The following is a 9976-nucleotide window of genomic DNA, read 5'->3' as shown; positions in this document are numbered from 1 at the left end:
GCCTCTCTTTGTATTAATGTGACCCTCGATGTTATGTATATCGAAGTTATTATTCACAAAAGATGCACTTTTCAGATTATAAAGTTCATTTTTTATTTCATTTAACTTATCCTCCGTTACATATGATTCCTTAATTGTTTGTATCTCCTTTTGGATGACGAGTATGTCTTTTAAAAGCTTAGTCGCGTCGAGATGATCAAAATGTACAGGCGGTAACTTTTGCAAATCTCTAGCCACAAAAGTAGGAGTTAATTCCGGGTCAGTTTCTTTAAAAAGACTGATAACATCAAAAAGATCGCGATGCATTCGGCCTTCCCTTCTACGTGTTCTCTTTCGTTTTGAAGTCGTCACAGATTCAAACAAAAGGCTTTTAGCATTTTCAATTTCTTCCACGGAGAAAGACGTTGAACATATACGCACCAAACTGTCTTCACTCATCACATCTATTTTATTTTGTATGAAAGCAAGCACTTCACAAATCACGATGTTGCAATTACTACATTTTAAAATGCGGGTCGTCATCTTTGTGCGATGAGTCACTAGACAACAACAACAACGATGCGTACACTCGCTGTCGCTAACGAGACCGGACTCAATGGACCGGACTTTGAGCTCGTCCACCCATCTATGCAATAAAAAATAATAAAAAATCTCGTTCACCGAGATAAACAATAAAAGATATAAAAAGCTACATTCTTTCATGGTCTTCAATGTGATGGTAGGTGATGACGGAATCCAGTGGTTATAGCAAGCCCAGTGATCCATACCCAGTCCTGAACTTATGACAGATAGTTGGAGCGTACTGATGCCACCGGGTCACGAGCGCAGGAGGACTTGGTGAGTGCGTCCCGTTGCGACAGGTCAACATCAGTATTCAGATCGTGAATCGATTAGTTGCGGGCAGCGTTTGCCCCTGCTCACTACATCCAGACATATTGTTGACCGACCCTTGTCTGCTGTTAAAGCGTATTACTGGCGGTCAGCGTAGCTCGTCAATATTTTGAAAGTATCACAAAATACAAATACAAAATTTTCAAAAGCGAGTTATAATAATACAATGATTGGAGTCTCCTTTTAAGCGTGCAAGCCTGTACTAGGAGACTCCGCTCTTCCATAAAAACACGTTATATACAAAAATATTACTAATTATATATAACAAGTGTGTGTGTGTGCGTGTGTGCGTGTGGGCGCATGTGCGCGCCCATTCATAGATGGGACGAGCTCACAGCCCACCTGGTGTTAAGCGTTTACCGGAGCCCATAGACATCTTTAACGTAAACGCGCCATCCACCTTGAGATATGAGTTCTAAGGTCTCAGTATAGTTACAACGACTGCCCCATCAGGCTGCACATCGGCAGAAATAATAAGGGTGGTGGTACCTACCCATGCGGACTCACAAGAGGTCCTACCACCAGTAAATAAGAGGTCCTACCACCACTAATTGTCATCGTATCTCTTAACATGGCCACCCATCTCTATTTGAGATTTTAAGAGAAGTGTAGAGCGTCCTTTAGCTTGGTTATTCTCCGAATTTTTCTGTTTCTAACTCTATCCCACTAACCGACTCGATGACAACGCGATTTTAATACACGTATTTAATGAGAAACTTCGAAGCGAAATTGCATTTCCATAAACATTAACAAACAAACAATCCGACTGGCTTTTGATCCGACACTCGTTAGAACGAAAAAAAAAAAATTGAAGATTAAAACCTCGAATCTGGTTTATAATCGAATCCGGGCAACAAATCGAACGGCCGACACGTTGATTGCTGTATAATCCGCTCGCTGGCCACAAACAGCGGTAAATACAAACACACAAACGAGTGAAGCGTTCTATTGTTTGGAACTTCATTCGCGGCCCAATTGTTTAGAGTTTAACAATATCATGAAATTTGTTTACTATCTAATAGATTTTATAGTCTGTTGGCCTGGAATTGAGTGCTTTTCTATCGAGTGCCTAGTGGTACAAGGCAGGGTAGATGGTGTCAGGTGCTCAAGTCGTCGTGGCCTAAAGGATTAGACGTCCGGTGCATTCGTGTTGAGCGATGCACCGGCGTTCGAATCCCGCAGGCGAGTACAAATTTTTCTAATGAAATACGTATTCAACAAATGTTCACGATTGACTTCCAGGGTGAAGGAATAAATAACATCGTATAATAAAAATCAAACCCGCAAAATTGTAATTTGCGTAATTACTGGTGGTAGGACCGCTTGGGAGTCCGCACGGGTAGGTACCACCACTTTTCTGTCGTGAAGCAGTAATGCGTTCCGGTTTGAAGGGTGGGGCAGCCATTGTAACTATACTGAGACCTTAGAACTTATATCTTAAAGTGGGTGGTGCATTTACGTTGTAGATGTCTATGAATGTCTATGGGCTCCAGTAATCACTTAACACCAGGTGGGCTGTGAGCTCGTCCACCCATCTAAGCAATAAAAAAATTAAAAAAGTTGAACATGCAGAAATATAACATTTTCGATGCGTGTTTCCGCTATCTGATAATAGATGGCGTTATTATTCTCGAGCGTTCTAGATGTTACTAGATCCTTTGATATTCATTTCGGCTATTCGGCGATAGACGGCGTTACTCTTACCGGCGTAGCAGTATGATGGGTGTTCGGTGCTCTGAATCCCAACGCATGACCATCTCGCAGCAGAATCTATGATAAGATAAGTACGTGCATGCTCACCAGTTTTCGTATGCAAACAATGATAAGAAAAAAAAAGATCTTTCAAAGTAACACGTTGCGTAGAGATTTCCGAAAGGCGGCCACGATTCATTATGTCGATTGATAAACGAGGTTTCCACTAGAGTCTCTCGTTTCGAATCCGTTGAATTTGCTCGGAATATTCAAGAAATGCGGATCGAGTGCCTCGTAGTTCGGCCGTTGACTTCAATTGGGCGATCGTTGCTGTAAATTATGAAGACTTTATCTCTTATCGTGAATTGAATGGCATTTACTTTAATGGTATTTTAGTTAGTACATAGCTCAATACGTACCTAATGGTTTCAACACATATAGCACTGTAATGTTATAAATTATTTACAAAATATTAAATGGAATTTGTAAGATATAGTTTATGGAAATTTAGTGGGTTGTGATTTTGTGACGGCTCGTGCAAAAATGAGATACGGAGAAGGATCGGAATGGCAAAGGGGGCCATGGCGCAACTTAATAAGATATGGATGGATAAAAACATCTCCCTGAAAACCAAGAGCAATCTTGTACGCACTTTAGTGTTCTCCATATTCTTATATGGCGCAGAGACTTGGACCATGAAGAAAGCTGATCGCGACCGAATTGATGCATTTGAGATATGGTGCTGGCGAAAGATGCTAGGAATTCCCTGGACAGCACATCGCACCAACGTGTCGATCCTCCAAGAACTCCAGATAAAGACGAGGCTTTCTACCATCTGCCTACGTAGAGTTCTGGAATACTTTGGCCACATTACAAAAAAGGATCACGGCAGCTTAGAGAAGCTAATGGTGACTGGCAGGGTGAACGGGAAAAGACCACGATGTAGAGGCCCGAGACGTTGGACTGACCAGATCCACACTACCCTCGACACCACAGTTCACGATGCTCTACACTCGGCGGCAGATAGAGGCAAATGGCGTGGAATGGTCCGAAACTCTTGTTGCGAGGAGGCGGTCACGACCCTCAGTATTGAGGAAACCGAAGCAAGAAGAAGAAGAAGTGGATTCTAGGAGACGCTGTGCATGAATCTTTATTTAAGAATAGGTTTTTTATTTGTGTCTAATCAATTATTTCAATGTTAAATAAAGCATAGAAAAATCTTTTATTTAACATATTATTAATTAAATTACCATAATTGATGATTTACATAATTTATTATCTGGTTTAAATAGTAAAAGAAACAGCTAAGTACAATTTTGGCCTCTGCTTGTGAGCCGATTTATATAATACTAGCGACCCGCCCTCGCTTCGCTTCGGAAACATTAAAACACACATGAAAGCAATAAAATAATTTTTTTTTTTTTTTTAAAAAGTCGCCTATGTTCATCAGGGACAATGTCGGCTTCTAATGGAAAAAGAATTTTTCAAATCGGTCCAGTAGTTTCGGAGCCTATTCGAAACAAACAAACAAACAAATCTTTCCTCTTTATAATATTAAGTATAGATTTATATCGGTGACTTTAAACGCCTTAACAATGCAACTAATTTACAACAAATGAATAATCATTCTCGAATTTCGATTCAGCTCATAATTTTATTCATTTTGATCTAGAATAAGTTGTGTTATGTTTCCGTTGTGACTTAGCAAAAATGTTGAGACTAAGATTATTTAAGATTTTCACTGATTTTCGGGCGTATTGTGGGCCCGCACTGATAGGTATCATCCTAAAGGGTTTTTCGGCCTAAAGCAGCCATGCGTTTGCAATCTTCTATATATAATGTACTTCATATTTCAACCTACAACACTATAAAAAAAGAAGTCTAAGTTTGCCACATGCTCATTTATCGATTCGCTATTCCCTACGTATCGCAATAAAATATATCTAAAACATCCTGAAATAAATTCACCCGTCTATATATTACGGAGTAACCATAACATTTCAAATTATCCGACTACAAACATCAAATTACTTGATGCATGCATCTACAACACTAATAAATTCAAAGTAAGCAGCAATTTAGCAACATAAAACTAGCAATCTACTTAAGTGCTCGCTCAGCAACCGCCGAGCACTTGTTGAGGTGCTTCGTCGGCGGTTTCAATGGAAACTGCGTATTCTACAAAACAATTTAACGGCCGTTTGGTGTAGTGGTAAGTGACATGGTCACTACACAAGGGGGTCGCGGGTTCGAATCCCGCCAAGGGAAGATATTTGTATGATAAATATAAATGTCTTTTCCAGGGTTATGGATGTATATTAAATATATGTATGTGTATAATAAAAATCTTACATTTATTTCCGTTATCTGGTGTACCTGTAACACAAGTTCTTTACGAACTTATCACGGGACCAGTTAACGTGGCGTGATTGTTAGTAAATATTAAAAAAAAAAAAAAAAATTTATCTTTGCTTTCGTAAATCAATTTATAGTTAAATGAATCCGTAAGACGTTTTTGTTGCTGTGTAATTTTCTGCTTTAAAAAGCATTCGATTCTGATTTTATATGTAGTAACGCGAGTCTTCGAGACAGCTACCGAGGTTGAAGCTATAAAAGTTAAAGTAAACTTGACGATATCTCGTCTCAAATATTCAGGCTGCATAATCTCGCGACTAAGACAGGTTTTGTTATGTTGTTCTTTGTACACATTTGTCGGTAAACAGCTCGAGTCTCGCGTGTATAATCGTAAAATTCAACTGTATTACGCATTCATATGAATATATAGTGGCGTCTTATTTTGTTTTTCTTTCATAAGTATTGCTTTGAAGTGATCGCTAATTCTGGTGCCTATATCGCTTCCGAGAGCCCTTATTTAAAAATCAGCAAAAATCAATACTATAATTCTTACAATTATTTCAAATTTAAAGCAAAATTTAACTGTAAAAGGCTTCTAACTATTTTGCTAGAGTTCGTTATACAGCTATTTTTTTTCTTTTCAATTAGCATAGACTTCTCAGTGTAATTTTTTCCGCGAAAAAAATATAGAAATATTTCAAGTTATTACGAAAGCGTTTATGCGTATTTATATTATATTGGCAACAAATCATTCTGGATAGTCGATCGATACCTATTCATTGAAAAATATACCTTAATTAGCAGCTTCTTATGTATATTTTTTCCTTCACCCAATCTTTTTAACTATACTATCGTTTTGCGGACGTCGTGCTCCAACTACCTGGCCTTCGTAGCATCAATCCAGTATCTAGGTCGCGCGACACCTCACAAGCCAATAGAAACTCGGTAACAGTAGACTACATCTAAACAAATGTCAACAAGAAAGTAGACAAACCATATACAATATTTCCAACTGGAATAGGATTCAAAAAGATTTACGTAACATTCAGAAGCTCTTCAATCGATACGAAGTTAGCGTGAAAATAAATCGGGAGCCTTTTCTGACCCGTAGTTTGAGTTGGTCCGGGACAAAGACGAAGTTTGGCCGTAGTCCGGGATCGGATGCATTCGCAAAAGTTCACAAGTCGGACGCGTGCAGTCCTTCAGTCTAAACTTTATGGTGTGCTCTTTAATGAATCAACAGCTTCTGATTTATTTGAATAGTGAATATGGAAATTCGGTTGTTTTTTAGAAGAGGGAGACAGCAACAGCACATTAAGCCGTGAAGCAGTAATACGTTTCGGTTTGAAGGCTTTTTTCTCTTTTTTTATTGATTCGTTAGATGGACTTGCTCACAGCCCACTTGGGTTTAAGTGGTTACAACGAAAATGCCGTCACCCATCTTGAGACGTGAGTTATAAGGTCTCACTTTTAACAGTACAACGACTGCTCTGCCCTACAAACCAAAACGCATTACTGCTTCAAAGCAGAAATAGGCGGGCTGGTGGTACCTACCCGTGCGGACTCACAAGATGTCCTACTACTAGTAATAAAACTGAGATTTGTATGAATGTATTAAGTTAGCCCTAGGCGCGAATACCTCGCAGGAGATTCGCCTGCCTGCCTGAAAGAATGGTATTTATTCGGTGATGACCTTTTAGTGGGACGGTATTAGCTGAATCGTACAGCTTGTGCACTTAACGAGGTTTCGCAACAGTACAACGGCTGCTCTGGCCTTCAAACCGAAACCCATTACTCCTTCACGGCAGAGTGATGGTGCCTACCCGTGCGGACTCACAATACGTCCTACCATCACCAGGCTGGAGCAGTCCTTGTGCGGGTGGCTGGCGGCATTGACATTTTTAATGTCTATGGGATGCGGTAACCACTTAACATCAGGTAGACCGTGAGCTCATTCAGTTATCTAATCTTTATAAAAAAATAAACTATTATCTAACGATTTTCTCATTTCATAAAAAAAAGTCAGTTCCGCGCTGGTAACACTGTGTATGTAACCGCAGGGGTCCCGAGTGCGTCGAGGGCTCATCAAATTCAAAAGGTGTCCACGAACGCCCCGAGCTAACCCATAATACTTACAATAAAGAAAGCTTCTAAGAACCGGGGCAGCAGTTTCGGATTACTTAAAAAAATATTGCACGTTTTTTTATGTCACAAGGATTTTTAAAAGATCTTCGTGGTATTAGCGCTTGAATGAGTCAAGGGTTTACACGATAACGGTATCCTCAAGATTCTGTCACCATTTTCCTAAGATATCGTTAGTATCATTGATTTTCTTTACCAAGGACTTAATTCCAAAAAATTTTATTTTTTTTATTGCTTACATGGATGGACGAGCTCACAGCCCACCTGGTGTTAAGTGGTTACTGGAGCCCATAGACATTTACAACGTAAATGCGCCACCCACCTTGAGATATAAGTTCTAAGATCTCAGTATAGTTACAACGGTTGCCCTACCCTTCAAACCTAAACGCATTACTCTTTCACGGCAGAAATAGGCAGGGCGGTGGTACCTACCCGCGCGGACTCACAAGAGGTCCTACCACCAGTTTATGTTCATTTCGTATTGCAAATGCTGGCGGCAGTGTATATTGCAAGGTCGCACCGATAGCACGAACCCGCACAGTTGAAGATCAGCTACAGTGTAACGCTAGAAAAATTAAAAGTATTTTTTTGTTTTTAAATTAACGCCCTCTAGCGTCTATGTGGCGCAGTGTGGGGAAATATATAATTATGAAACGCTGCTTAGTGCACTTATCCGACACTGCATGGCGTGACTGCACTATCTTGTCTGTGGTTCGAGGGTGAGTTTGTCACAGCACTATAGGCGGAACTTTCGAGAACCGTAAGACAATTAATATAAAAGGACAAGTCACTTTGTCCGAAGCCTTTTTCAATCAACATCTCTCGAGCTGCAGTGCAAGTTTTATTACGTATTTACCATAGTCAATTTATCAGTTCCTTGGTGTATTTTTATTCAACCAGGGTAAGTGTTTCATAATTTATTCTCCACACTGTGTCCACAACCTTTATCTAAAACGAAGTTAACACCACTTTGTCTTGTCGTGTAGGTCCTAATAACTGGTACATTACATGTACATGTTAGGGTGCGGAGCGTGACCTTACTATCACCTTCAAGATCCCGCAGTACTTTTCTGAGTGGACGCTGCCGGAAGCGAGGTGTTCTGGCTTGGCGATCCAGAAAGTACTTGACTACCGTAGAACAAAGAAACACACCTGCATACACAACCTGGCCCGGATCCAGCAACCCCAGTTGCGGGGAAGCAATCCAGTAATCGTTCATCGTCATTTTGTGAACCACTGGTGATACCGTCTTAGTTTATAATATTGTTAGGTATTTAATCTCACTTTCATTAAATTCTTTCTCCTGTGTTCGGTATACCTACCGACACATATTTGACAAAGATACCGTACCACTAATTTATTCTGTGTAAACAATTATAATCATTAAATCTGTAGTTAATAAACTCAAGTGTAATATATATTGTAATTGTTTCATTTATTGGCGTGAGTCTCCCAGAGCGGTAAGTGGTGGCGCCCTGAGATCCTCCTCACAGAGTCTCCTGTTCACCGGTTGTCTACCGGTGGTGACGTGTCTAGAAGTGGTGCGACTCGGCCCCGTGTCTCTCGACCCATAGACCACCTTTTGGGGAGTGACGCGACTGGGCCAAATTCAAATTCAAATTCAAAATCATTTATTTCAACTTGGATGTCATCAAAAACACACTTGTTGAATGTCAAAATGTAAAAAAAAATGTTAACTCTACCACCTCATGTAACATCGGCATACCAGGGACATCCTTAGACACAGACACGTTATAACAGTACTACAGCATTATAGAGTAGTAACAGCTGTTGTACCAATGGAATAGTGATTTAATTTCACAAATTTATTGCCAATTTGACTTTGTTTCTTATGTTTTTTTTATTGCTTAGGTACGTGATCGAGCTCACGCCCCCCCCCCTGATGTTAAGTGGTTACCAGAGTCCATAGACATCTACAACAAATACCCACCTAGACACCACCTAACTTGAGATGTGAGTTCTAAGGTCAGAGTTTTTATAGTACAACGGCTGCCCCTTCAAACCGAAACGCATTACCGCTTCATGGCAGCAGTAGGCAGGGTGGTGGTACCTACCCGTGCGGACTGACAAGACATCCTATCACCAGTAAAAATTGTGCTGTCCTCTTCACGAAATCCCCGTGGGAGAGATTGCCGTATGGAACCACTAAGTGACTATGAAGGATGTTATATAGGATATTCTATAGGTTAGGATATTATCAAAGTAACCCTTCTACTCATAAATAAAAATAAAATATTTCATAAAATATTTATAACTACTGTTACCAAGCACCCCACGCTTTTTTTAGAATAAAATCATCTTTTTTACACTATTCTTAATTCAAATTTATTAAAATTACTTTCCTATTTTTTAGTTGGATTTTCTATAAAAGCGTATTTTGTTAGTTTTTTTAAACTATTATTTATTTTTCATTTTTTAGTTGAATTTTAATGTTTTTTAAATATTAAATTGTCATCGGTCCTTAATAAGTATGCCAAATTTGGAGTTAATCCGACGTTTTGAAAGGGGTCAAAATCATGTTCAAAGATTCCGTTACATACTAATATACTCATACGTCTGAAGCTAATAAAAGCATATTAAAAAGGTGTTTTTACTATAACAATAAATTATCGACCAGTCGTAGCTGGTTTTCATTGTTAATGCAATGGTAAACTGGCTTCGTTGAGTACATTTTTTGATATTTTCTTACGTGGTCGTTGCAAAGTAGACACCAAAGTTCGCTGTGCAGTCGGGCAGCCCCGCAATGCAAGTTTGAAGAACATCTAAACTCCATCATCAAGTTAATGTCGTGTCCATTACTAAGTTGCGGACTAAAAAATTCATGGTCTAAGTCTGAGAAGCACTTCTATTTCAACGAACATGTTTGGGGTATACG

The 9976-nt window shown here is 39.5% G+C and overlaps 1 long non-coding RNA gene across 1 annotated transcript; it reads left to right on the top strand.

The window, feature by feature from the left end:
• Positions 1-7883: 7883 nt before the first annotated feature.
• LOC134200396 (uncharacterized) lies at positions 7884-8498 on the top strand. The gene is made up of 2 exons (XR_009975289.1): positions 7884-7981; positions 8067-8498. It is a non-coding gene; the product is annotated as an uncharacterized LOC134200396 (long non-coding RNA).
• Positions 8499-9976: the final 1478 nt, after the last annotated feature.

Source organism: Bombyx mori, chromosome 17, assembly GCF_030269925.1.
Source record: "Bombyx mori chromosome 17, ASM3026992v2".
NCBI classification, from domain to species: domain Eukaryota; kingdom Metazoa; phylum Arthropoda; class Insecta; order Lepidoptera; family Bombycidae; genus Bombyx; species Bombyx mori.
Note: the sequence above shows the minus strand (reverse complement) of the source record. Positions and strands in the feature narration are given on the sequence as shown.